This window comes from Balaenoptera physalus (assembly GCF_965194825.1).
Source record: "Balaenoptera physalus genome assembly, chromosome: 18".
NCBI classification, from domain to species: Eukaryota; Metazoa; Chordata; class Mammalia; order Artiodactyla; family Balaenopteridae; genus Balaenoptera; species Balaenoptera physalus.
The window spans coordinates 75,420,081-75,432,349 of NC_138899.1; the positions used below are offsets into that span (position 1 = coordinate 75,420,081).

The 12,269-nt window shown below is 41.5% G+C and overlaps 1 protein-coding gene across 12 annotated transcripts in view; it reads right to left on the reverse strand.

Moving 5' to 3' along the window:
- MTUS2 (microtubule associated scaffold protein 2) overlaps positions 1–12,269 on the reverse strand; it is a 505,324-nt gene that overhangs the window by 202,239 nt on the left and 290,816 nt on the right. The gene's annotated exons all lie outside the window — the stretch shown is intronic.

A 12,269-nucleotide genomic window follows, 5' to 3' on the forward strand; every position in this document is an offset into this window, starting at 1 on the left:
AGGTCAAATCAGGTGATGACTTAAAGGCTTAAAGAGCCAGCAGAAATCAAGCCTCAGAATCAAGGTACTAATGTCTAGGGAACCTTAAAAATGTCCACAGCCTGCCTCAGTCAGGAAGCCCCTTCACGTTCACGTCATGGCAGGACCAACAGAACCTCCCCAGAGGACAGGCACTCCAGCAGATGGAGGCAGCATGGTGGCTTATACCCCTCACACCTTCACACTATGGACGTTGTCATGTCATGTATCTCAAGCGAGAACACCACTGCTCCCAGGGCTATGCTGTGATGAGACAGGGAAAGGGCAAAGCCCCTTAGCATGAGCCTGTCAGCTTCCAAATTTACAAGAGAGGGGCAATTTGTTTATTTAAAATTTGTATTGCACAGATCACACATACATATCTAACTTCACATGATTATATAAATGCAATATTTTCTTTTCCCCTCCCTCCTTCTTCTTTCATCCCTCCTACCACAGGTAACCTGGTGAGTTACCTATTTCCTCACGCTAATATTATTTACAAAGCATACAGAAACATATACAGTTATTCTGTCATTGTTTTATAAACATGGGCTCTTAAATGTATTCCTTGCATTTTGCTTTACTCACAGAAATCCCTTCAAGTCGCCCAGCAGAATTCCAAATCATCCTCTTTAATGGCAGCACAATTCCACAATGGGGTGGCTCCACAGTTTACATTCAATGACTTCCCTGTTGAGTGCCATTCATTTTATTCCAGTTTTTGCCATGACATGTGGTCATATATATCATTATACATGTATCTTGATGTACTGATGCTTTTATTTCTATGAGACCGATTCCCAGAAGATTGCTGAGTGAAAGGGTACATGTATTTTTAATGTTAACAGATATTGCCAAATTGCATTTCAAAAAGGCTGTAATAATTCACAAAAGTGACACTATAATTCTATTAATGTAAAACTGGATATATTTTGGAATAAGATGCAAAGTTCACACGATTTTTTGGAAAACACATAAGGCTTCAATGAAACATGAGACCTTCAGCTATCTACACTCTAATATTCTCTAGGCTGTGGGTTTTCTCTTCTCTGCCAAGTTTGAGATGTCCTAGGTCACATGAGAGAAGCAGTATGTAACCTATAGGAATAGTGCGTAACTCTTTTCTGGTGGAGTTACAACAGCAAAGCCTGACACCAGTTCATTCCAAGGATAAAGTAACTTCCCTCCCAGAGGCTATTAGAGTATCAGCCTGACTATAATTTTATCCTCCTCTGTTTTTCACAGAAGGAAAGCACCCCAGCCCAAGTGGCAATAGAGTGTTCTCAGAGTCTCCTCAGCATGCTGGAGAGGACGCTGTCTAGGGACAGCCTGAAGAAGTTGACTTGATGGGCTTCTTGGCTCCTCCCCAGCTAGAAGAGAAGCCACCAAGCGCGGTCTCTTGCTACAGCTCCAGGAAATGGGCCTTGGGTCACATGCCCCCAGGTTACAGAGCCATCCATCATGGCAAGGAGACCTTCAATGATGGCCGACACCCTCAGCCAGAGGTGGGTCTCTCTCAGTTTTTCATGACCTAACAGGGATTTTTCTGTGTGAGATGGAGCCACCTCTCTCACCTCCAGATTAGGGCTCCAGGCACAGTGCAGAAAAGAAAGAAGACCCAGGAGTCCTGCTATCATTCTAAAACCTGTAATCTTCTTGAAACAATTCTAAAATCAAACATCATCTTCACAATGGTTTAACTTTGGCACTTAAGTGAAGCTTTACAAGTCACAAAGCTTATCTGTGTGGTTATCTCTAGTTATACAAATTTCTTTCTTTGGCTAAAAAGGCATAAAGAGATCCCCTTTCCTCAGCAAAGATTTTAATATTAAAAAGGCTCCAGGGGCTTCCCTGGTGGTACAGTGGTTAAGAATCTGCCTGCCAATGCAGTGGACACGGGTTCGAGCCCTGGTCCGGGAAGATCCCACATGCCGCGGAGCAACTAAGCCCGTGAGCCACAACTACTGAGCCTGCGCTCTAGAGTCCGTGAGCCACAACTACTGAGCCCGCGTGCCAGAACTACTGAAGCCCACGCTAGAGCCCGTGCTCTACAACAAGAGAAGCCACCGCAATGAGAAGCCCGCGCACTGCAATGAAGAGTAGCCCGCGCTCGCCACAACTAGAGAAAGCCCATGTGCAGCAAGAAAGACCCAATGCAGCCTAAAATAAATTAATTTATTTTAAAAATCAATTAAAAAGGCTCCAAGTGTAAATAAAAGCAATTCAAGTTTTTAAGAATTTATTTCCACATTCTATGAATTTTGATGATCCCTACTGAACTCCAAAGTCTTAAAGATTTGTAGGGGAAAAAATGTTTATGTCATGTTTAACATTTAAAGAATGAATCTAGGTCTTGTTTTCAGAATTCAAATGGAGTTTCCACGAAGTATCAAGTGATGTGGCCTCTGACGGAGTGAGGGTGTCCAGCTCTCTGAATTCTTCACATGAAAAGCTTTGCTATTACAAACATTTAAAATCTAATGCCGGGACTTCCCCAGAGGTCCAGCGGTTAGGACTCCGCGCTTCCCCTGCAAGGGGCGCATGTTCCATCCCTGGTCGGGAACTAAGATCCCGCATGCTGCATGGTGCGGCCAAATAAATAAATAAATAAATGACCGATACTGACAGGATTTAAAAAAAAAATCTAATTCCAATCAATCAATACATAAAAACAAACCAAAAAAAGTTAATGAATGAAAGTTTACATATAATATAAGCACATTAATTGTTAAATGAATAATTCTTTTCTACAATATGTCCAAAATTGTCATGTCTCGATTATAACAACAAAACTACTTAATTAAAAAAAATCTAATGCCAACGTCTTCTCTCCATAGTGTGAATGAGAACATAAAAAGCCACTTAGATGCTGAGCATTAAATTTGGCCATAATGTCAAATATTATTTGGCAGAACCAACAATGAACTATCCATGAGTACTTTACACCATTTTCATTTTAATTTGAGATAAAAATGAGGGCAAATCTGAAAGGTCCACTTAGAATCTGTAATGTTATCTTTTTAATCTGAGGGAGGTTGCTTCATTAGCATGTTCTAAGATTGATGGCTGAAGAAGATGAGATATTAACTGCATGCAACACTGGAAAAATACGGCTGGCACTAACTTAAATTTAATATGGCATCTTGGGAGACACAGCCCTAATTCTACAAGACATTGTTATGCTAGAAGCATGAAGTAATGAACAGAGAGAGTTTATTAAAGAGGAGGCACAATTTCTTATTTACTTAGACTGTTGTTGAAAAAAATTGTTGAAAAAAATTACACCGAGTATGGTACATCCCAGAACAATATTAATGTTGTATTATCATTCTTGTTCCAAAAGGGAAATGGGTATCTGAGTGACAGAAAGTATTCTTTCAGTCAGCGCACGAACAGTGATAATTTATGACCAGCAAAGCAGTTAGACTTTCTGACACCGCCTTACCTAAACTGGTAAAAACATTTTGATGCTAATTGAGTAAGACAAGAAAACTAAAGAGAATTCATTTCAGTTATTTAAATCCTGTCACTGATGTCCATGCCTTATGTCTCAGATAAACTATTCAGATGTCTCTTTCTAAGCATGTTTTCTGAATTAATCTCTCAGTTGGTGGATCATGATATGATGCACTGAAAGAATGTCACCCTCAATTCCATGATCATAAAAACAGATGGGAGCAGGGGTTGAAAGGATGCAGAATTGCACTGTTGTGATAGGCAAATGTGACGGGAACACCACACCACTCCGCAAATTATCTTTTCTAAAATCAGGTTTGGGGGCTAGTCAAGATGGCAAAATATGATCACATCTTGATGTATATCCTCCGCTCCAAACATACGCCCATGACAGATTTAAAATATAAATAGAAGTAACCATGGTCGTCTTCCAAACCGAGATAGATTTGTGAATCAGGATTGGAACAGAACATGAAGCCGTGGGAAGGGTCCACGAGGCTCCCAGTCTGGAGACAGATTCCCATGGGGACAGGGATACACTGCACTGTCCAGAGTGGCCATCAGAGACGGTGGCCAGCCTTGTGAAGGACGCTGAACAAGTCTGCTGTTCACTGCAGACCTAGCGAGGTTAAAGGAAGCAGACACAGCCTGGTGACGGGAACCGTGGCAGCCTCCGACCCCCTCTCCCCCCACCCGCTGTCCCACCTCCCACTACATCCCAGTGCACTGGACTGGATCAGAGATAATATCATCATGGCACAGGAGCTCAAGTCACCTATGAGGACCTCGTTTTGACCGGACGACTCAGGGCCTGGCAGACACAACCATTAAGGAGGGAAGGCAAACGTGGAGGGGGGAAAAAGAGAAACAGTAATAACAGAATGAGTAAGCCAAAGCCTCAAAGTATTAATACAGCTAATGCTAAGAAACACAGCTGGCAAAATCTACATGAATTTACCATGAATGAATTCATTTCATGGACTAGTCTGACAAAGATTTTAAAATAAGTATGTTTAGGATACTCAGAGAAATAAAATACACCCATTAAAAAAAAAAAAAACCCACCAAGACTTCATGGAATGAAAACAAGAAGAAATGTAACAACCTATGGATCCAGAAGAGAACTAACTAGAATGTTTGGAAATGGAAGATACAGTCATTTAAATAAATAAAAACAGTCCAGGTGGGATGAACTCTAGACTGGATGGTGGAAGCAAGATTTAGTGAATCAGAAGAGAGCTCTACGGAATTCACCCACGAAGCAGCAACGTGCGATGAACAGTTAAGCGACCCAGGAGGAAGATGAAGAGCAGGAGAAACTTTTGAAGAGATAACAGCTAGGAAGTTACAAGGCACCCAGGACTAAATCATACAGAGGATGCGAAGGGTCTTTTTGAAGTATCAATAAATTACAAAGTGCTACTGAGAGACACAAAAGAACAGTTGAATATATGCAAAGCTAGAGCATATTCATGAAACAATATTATAAATATTAGTTCTCCCCAAATTATTCTATTAACTCAAAGAATAATTATAATAAAAAATCCTAAGAATTTTACTTTTTAGCTAAACAAACTGACTTTAGAATTCATATGTAAGAACAAAGGTCCAAGAATAGGCAAGATAATAATAAAGAAAAAAGAGAAAAGAGTGAGAGCAATTTCCCTGCCACATCTCAAAACTTAGGGTAAAGCTATTGTAATTAAGACAGTGCAGTGCTGACACAGAGACAAACAGAATGCAGCAGAGCAGAGAGCTCAGAAACAATCCTAGACACATTTAGAAAGCAGGGAGACGGGGGTGAACCCTGGCCATGTGCAAAGACTGTTTAATAAGCAGTTCCTGGGCCCCTGGTTAATCTCAAGAACAAAATGAAATGAGACCTCTACCTCATGCTAGACATAAAAATCAACTGATGAGTTGCAGGAGAAATAAAAACTATAATATGAAAAGTGAATTTTTAAATCTTATAGAGAAATACACGGGGAAAAGCATGGGTAGGGAAGAATTTCTCAAGAAACACAAAGAGCACAAACCATAAAGCAAAAGATTGATAAATCTGATTAAAATTAAATTAAAGTGAAAAACCTGTGTCCAAAAAAGATGCCATAAGTAAATTTAAAATATATCTGATATTCGTATAACGAACCAAGGATTGGTAACCAGAATGTATAAGAATAAAATAAGTAAGAAAAAGGCAATACCTGAATAGAAAAATGGAAAGCATATAAATCAGCAATTAATAGAAGAAATTCAGTCACAAAAATTATATACAAAAAAGGTGCTCACACAGACTAATAATTAGGAAAATGAAAATGAAAAACACTACAATACTATTAATGCCCCTCAGTTGGCAAAGACAGAAAAATCTGACAGCAACAACTATTGGCAAAGATGGGGAACAGTCTTTTTATACAGTGAATTGGAGCATTACTTTGAAGGGCCTTTGCCCACCCCTGGTTGAAGGAAGAACTATGCACATACCTTATGACATACCCAGCAATTCTACTCGGAGATTTTCTCAACAAATGGTTCTCAACTGAACCGTAATGACTGGAGGATTATCTTCTCAAAACTCCCAAGGAGCAGTCCAATGGTTAAGACTCCACGCTTCCACTGCACGGGGCACAGGTTACATAACTAGCACAGTTCTAGATGCATAGGCAAGAAATTAATTCATACAAATAATGGGTGATTTGGGGCGTTAGGGCTTAATTCTCCAGGGGACCCTCGGTGAGGAAGGCTGTGACAGCTGCTCAGAGTCCGCTGCTAGAAATAGTCTAAAGTGAAAAAAACTATGTGTTCATCAACAGGGGTACAAATACACATATTGTAGGACATCCCAGAACACTGTGTAATAGTTGTCAGGAAAAGCTCAAGCTAAACGATGTATCAACACGGATATATTTAAAAAATAATGGAAGTCAAGTAAGTCAGACAGAGAAAGACAAATATCATATGATATCAATTATATGTGGAATCTAAAAAACTGATACTAATGAACTTATTTATAAAACAGAAATAGACTCACAGACATAGAAGACAAACTGATGGTTCCCAAAGCGGAAAGGGGGAAGGGATAAAATAGGAGTTTGGGATTAACACATACACACTACTACATATAAAACAGATAACCAACAAGGGTCTATGTATAGCACAGGGAAGTATATTCAAGATCTTGTAATAACCTATAAAGGAAAAGCATCTGAAAAAGAATAGATTTATATATATATGTGTGTGTAACTGAATCACTTTGCTGTACACCTGAAACTAACACAACACTGTAAATCAACTAAACTTCAATTAAAAATAAGCAAGTAAAGGGGGAAAAAAATCATCATGCTGTACACCTTAAACTAAAAAAAAAAAAAGGAGACTGGAAAAAGTAAGTTATGGAATATTACATATAGTTTGATAACACTGATATAAAAATATAAGATATGTAAAAAATACTATATTTTAAGTGTAGGTACAAATATGTGTAGCAAAATATAAAACACACGCAAGGGAATAATAAGTAGCAAATTCATATGGGGAGGAGACTGAGATTGAGGAGAGGTTCACAGGAAAATCTAACTAAACTGTAATGTTTTATCTCCTTAACAATCAAATTACGTTAAATATTAATACCTGTTAAACCTTTGTGGTTGGAAGATGGGTGTCTGTATTATCTCCTATGCTTTTCTCCATGTTTACAACAGCTCTTACTTTAAAAAAAGAAAAATAAATAGACTAGGGACTTCCCTGGTGGTCCTGTGGTTAAGGGTCCGCCTTCCAGTGCAGGGGACACGGGTTCGATCCCTGGTCAGGAACTAAGATCCTGCATGCTGCAGGGCAACTAAGCCCGCGCTCCACAACTACTGAGCCCGTGCGCCTCAACTAGAGAGCCCGTGCGCAGCAACTACAGAGCCCACGTGCTCTGAAGTCCGCGTGTGCCACAACTAGAGAGACAGGAGCCCAAACAAGACCCCACACAGCCAAAATAAATAAAGAAAGAAATATTTTTTAAAAATAGACTAAAGAAATCCACAAAATGTAGGTGTGCACATCTTTCTGTAACATCTGCAGGACTTGAGGCCTGCGTCATCTCAGCTTGGTTATCTGGACAGCCTCTGTGATTCTCCAATTCATCTTCCTCCCTTCCCTGCTGCCAGAGCCATCTCTGTAAAGCACCCAGCTGCTCCCGTCAGTCACCTTCAAAGGCGCCACCTTCAGACTCCAGAGCAAGTGCACAGGCCTTCCTTGATGCAGCCCAGGAATCCATTGCCAGCCTTACCTCTCAGTGCCCTCCCCATCTTTGATGCTTCCAAAATACGCATTTCTTTTAGTTCCTTGAACACGTTACACTGCTTTTTGCTTCTGTTTTTTTGCTTAGGTTGCTTCCCCTCATGAAGCACTCCCCCGACAAGTGCTCAGGCCCCGCCTTCACCGGGATGACCCCCCTGACCGGGCCAGGCTGAGCTGAGAACCCTTCCATAGGGCTTTCAACTCTCCTCTCTTTTGGAAGATGACACTCTGTGTATCTCTCAACACCAATCCAAGAGCTGTGACCTATTAACTATTATACCTCTTAAGACTTAATACAATGCCTGGCCCAAAAGTGCTTAACGGAACTGAATGGTGAGCTCTACTACTTTCCCCCTTTCTAGTTTTCCCTGACTCAGTACTCCACATCACTGCCTGAGAAAACAAGAATTATACCCAAGGAGTATCAGTCTCCTATCAGCTCCTGCATTGTTTAGCAACCGCAAAGAGATCTCTGCTGACCTGAAACAAACTAACTGCCAGATATCTCTCCAGCAAAGATGGGTTTATTCAGGATCAGAAGAGAATTGCAGTTCAGGGTCTGCAACCACGGCGAGTCATGTGCAAGTCCCCACATGGCAAGGGAAGGAGAAGAATTTTATAGAGGGGAAAGGAAATTGGGAGGGCTAAAGTAAAACAGTCCATGGCTTTTCGTTGGCTGAAAAGGGAAAAGGAAAGCAGAGGAGTTTCACAGGTCCTGGGAGCTCCCTCTTCTGGTCCCCCAACTCTATTTAATTGAGGTTTCTGTTTATTAATTTTTTACATCTTCAAGTTATATATTAACATGACTTCTGCAGCCAGAAGGCTGGAAATAATTCTTTTTCAACGTTCTGCTCATTGGTCTAAAGTGTAAACTTATGCTATTGATTCAGTCTCCTCATGAATTAATCCTGGATGAAAATACGAAATGCATCTTTTGGTTATATCTTCTCTTCCAGTACTTTCCCATGGTATCCTCTCCCCCACCTCTTCCTCTCACACCCAAGGCATCCTACTGTCTGTCTTACATCTTAATTTACCATCTCTGCTTTTCAACCACTCTGGGATTAATACATTTAAAACACAGAGTGCCATTCCTAAGTATTCTGTAGGCAGCTTGACTATGGCCTCAGAGATAATGCACCAGTTTGGGTTTAAAAACAAATGACTGGGGCTTCCCTGGTGGCGCAGTGGTTGAGAATTTGCCTGTTAATGCAGGGGACACGGGTTCGTGCCCTGGTCTGGGAAGATCCCACATGCCGCGGAGCAACTAGGCCCGTGAGCCACAACTACTGAGCCTGCACGTCTGGAGCCTGTGCTCCACAACAAGAGAGGCCGCCATGGTGAGAGGCCCGCGCACCGCGATGAAGAGTGGCCCCCGCGTGCCACAACTAGAGAAAGTCCTCGCACAGAAACGAAGACCCAACGCAGCCAAATAAATAAATTAATTAATTAATTAAAACAAAAACAAAAACAAATGACTGAAATTTCAAGTGGAGTATGAGAAATGAGACATGGCTAGCTTTTTTAACAAGCAGGTTTCATGCCTTGAACAGAATTACACACCTATTATTCTGTATACTTACTAACCTCGACCTTTTCCCAAGCATGACCTCACTAAATCCCAGTCTCAGAAAACTTGAACAAAATATTTAAGACCTAGATGAAGTTTATGAGCATACACACAAACTGTAATCACTTAATTTGACTGATTTACTACTCATTAAATTTTGCCCAAGTACCATCGATGCTTCAATAAAATATTTTGACGCAAAGCAAATTTTGAGATTTATGACATCCTTATGGACTTGCGGGCTGTTAACAGCTTTTCCCAGCTTTATTTACCACTTGGGAAATAACTCACTGCATTATACTCACCACGTCACTGACATATTTCTTTGCAGATGCCGTACAAAGTCCTATTCTGCATGGTCCTGGAGACTTCGCTATGGTAAAGGGGCCGGTATAAGAAACTGATGATTATGTGATTTCACAGTCATTACTGTACAACCACATCCATTCAAAAAAGTCAGAGAGGCACTCAGGGAAAATTTACCCTGAGCTATTGCTCTTTCTTTCCAGGTGTGAATACGAAGGCTCTCATGATCAGGGAGCGGTAGGTTGACACGTGGCCCCACCCCCAAGATTTCCCAAGATCATCATCCGCTGAGTGGTCTGACGTTCAGCACAGGCTCAGTCCAGCTGTGGTCTCTTGGGCACAGCAGCCCGGATACCCCACAGTCCTCAGCCCACCATTTGCACATTAGCTAGCCTCCTTCACAAACACTGCAAGAGAGCTTCCAGAAGCATAGGGAACACAGGCTCATTCCCTAGCTGCCAGGATGTCAAAATCTCAGTTACGCTGGTACCCAGGGAGACAAGAGTTAATTATCACCTTTCTCCTTAACAACTGCTTCTCATCACTGTTCTTATACCTGTACTTCTCCTCGTAAATCAGATTCCCTCTGAGCCAATTATGCAAACGAGGCAAAAACAAAAACACATTGATATCTTGGAAATTCTAGTGCCAGCCACGGAATGTTGAAGCCAGCAAGAGATTGAGATGCCCTGTGACATTTTCCCATTTCCTACTGTTCATCACCGTCTAAAGAGTCACCCTCAAACTCAGACTGGATTTCTGAACCTCCAACAACAGTACGACTAACAATGACTACGACTTGGACAAGCTGAGGCACCCTGAGACTCTGGAGCAATGGGTCTGAGGATGCCCCGGACCAAACCCTCTCGGCCCCGACATCCGGCCACGTGGCAGCTGTAGATGGCACTCCCGCTTCCCTGCACAGGGTTCCAGAGAGCCCTTCTGTAATGACATGCCTATGCTGGTATATTCTCAGGGCAAATCACGCACGCCCGGCTGTTTGAATTAAAAGGGAAAAACACGTAGTCACCAGAGTCCACTATGGTGATGATGTAAATGCCCCCAGGCCAACTGTGGGCAAGGTTTCACCATCCAGAAAGGCCTGGGAAACAGCCCTTGGCTGATAGAGTGCCACGACACTGTCACTCTGATAACCTCCAAAGTGCTGGAATGACAAGGCAGTAAGTTACACACACGAAGTGCTCTAGCTTGAGAACGAGAGCACAGTTAACTAGGAAAAAATGCCAAGCAAGGTCATCCTCTCTATCCAGCAGTGCTGAACTGCGGCGTCCAATCAATGCAGCTTCTCGTGCTCACCTGTGCCTACTACCCCCAGGCCCCTGAGCTCTCCGGGGAGTCACTGTCAAGGCCACAGTGAGGTCAAACCAACTCCAAGACACATGAGTGTTCCAACCACCTCCACAGCCTGGGGCTTAGCAGAGGTGGCCGAGCATGTGGACCATGGATTCTGGAGCCAGATGACCTGGGTTTGAATACCAACTCCACCATTTGCTAGCTTTATAAATCTGGGCATCTTTCTTTGCCTTGGTTTTCCCACCTGAATAATGGGGTTAAAATAGTATTTAACTCAATAGATAAACAACAAGAGTTTACAGTATAGCACAGGGAACTATAGTCAATATCTTGTAATAACCTCTAATGGAAAAGCATAGAAGAAAAAGAATATAGATATATAGATATACACACACACATATATATATATGTATCACCAAATCACTTTGCTGTACACCTGAAACTAACACAACATTGTAAATCAACTAACCTTCAATTTTAAAAGAAGTACTTAACTCATGGGTGGCATAAACATTGAGTTAATATGTGGAAAGCACATATTAACGTAAGTGCCATATTGTGTCAGCCGTCACGATGTTACTTTTCTTATTGCTAGAGCACATGGGAGAAGAAAAAATAGGTGGACCCTCGAGGATTAATCACTGAAGACACTGTCCCCTCCTCCCATAAGAGCGACTGCTTGGGGTCCACTTCAGCTGTGAGATGGTGCTTCCCAGCTTAATCCAATGGGCAATAAATTATATTTTAAGTGTAATAAAGGAAAACAAACAAAAAGACATGTGGTTGGGTTACATAAAAGAGCAAAAGATTAATCAAGTAAATTGGCAAGTTAAGTAATTACAGGAGAAAAAAATCTCTTCTTTTTTTTTTTTTCCCTTCCAGTGAATTTCTTTAACTGTCCCCTTGCCTGGGCTAGAGAAAATGATTTTTATCCTAAGTGGGTATTACCAGTTTTAATGACTTAACTAAAACAAAGATAGCTTTATAGCCTTAATATTGTGAAGATAACATGAAGAACTGTTATGAGAATTTAACACATGGGAGGCTGTCTCTCCACCGAGTGAGATAAATACTAAAAATTGTAATCGTCTCTTCCTTAGGAACAAAAAAGATCTCCACAACAAAACAAATTACTTTTGGCTTTCTATCCTCTGAAGAAGTTTCTAAGAAGTTCCCAATGATGAACTTCTTGAACCTAACGCTTGTGAAAGTCCTGAACATTCTTTCCCGTGATCCCGAGTGCCACACCTTCTAGAGATGAGGTGAACTTGTAATTGACAAGTCAGCCGAGCATCCCAGGCTGGTGTGAGGGCCC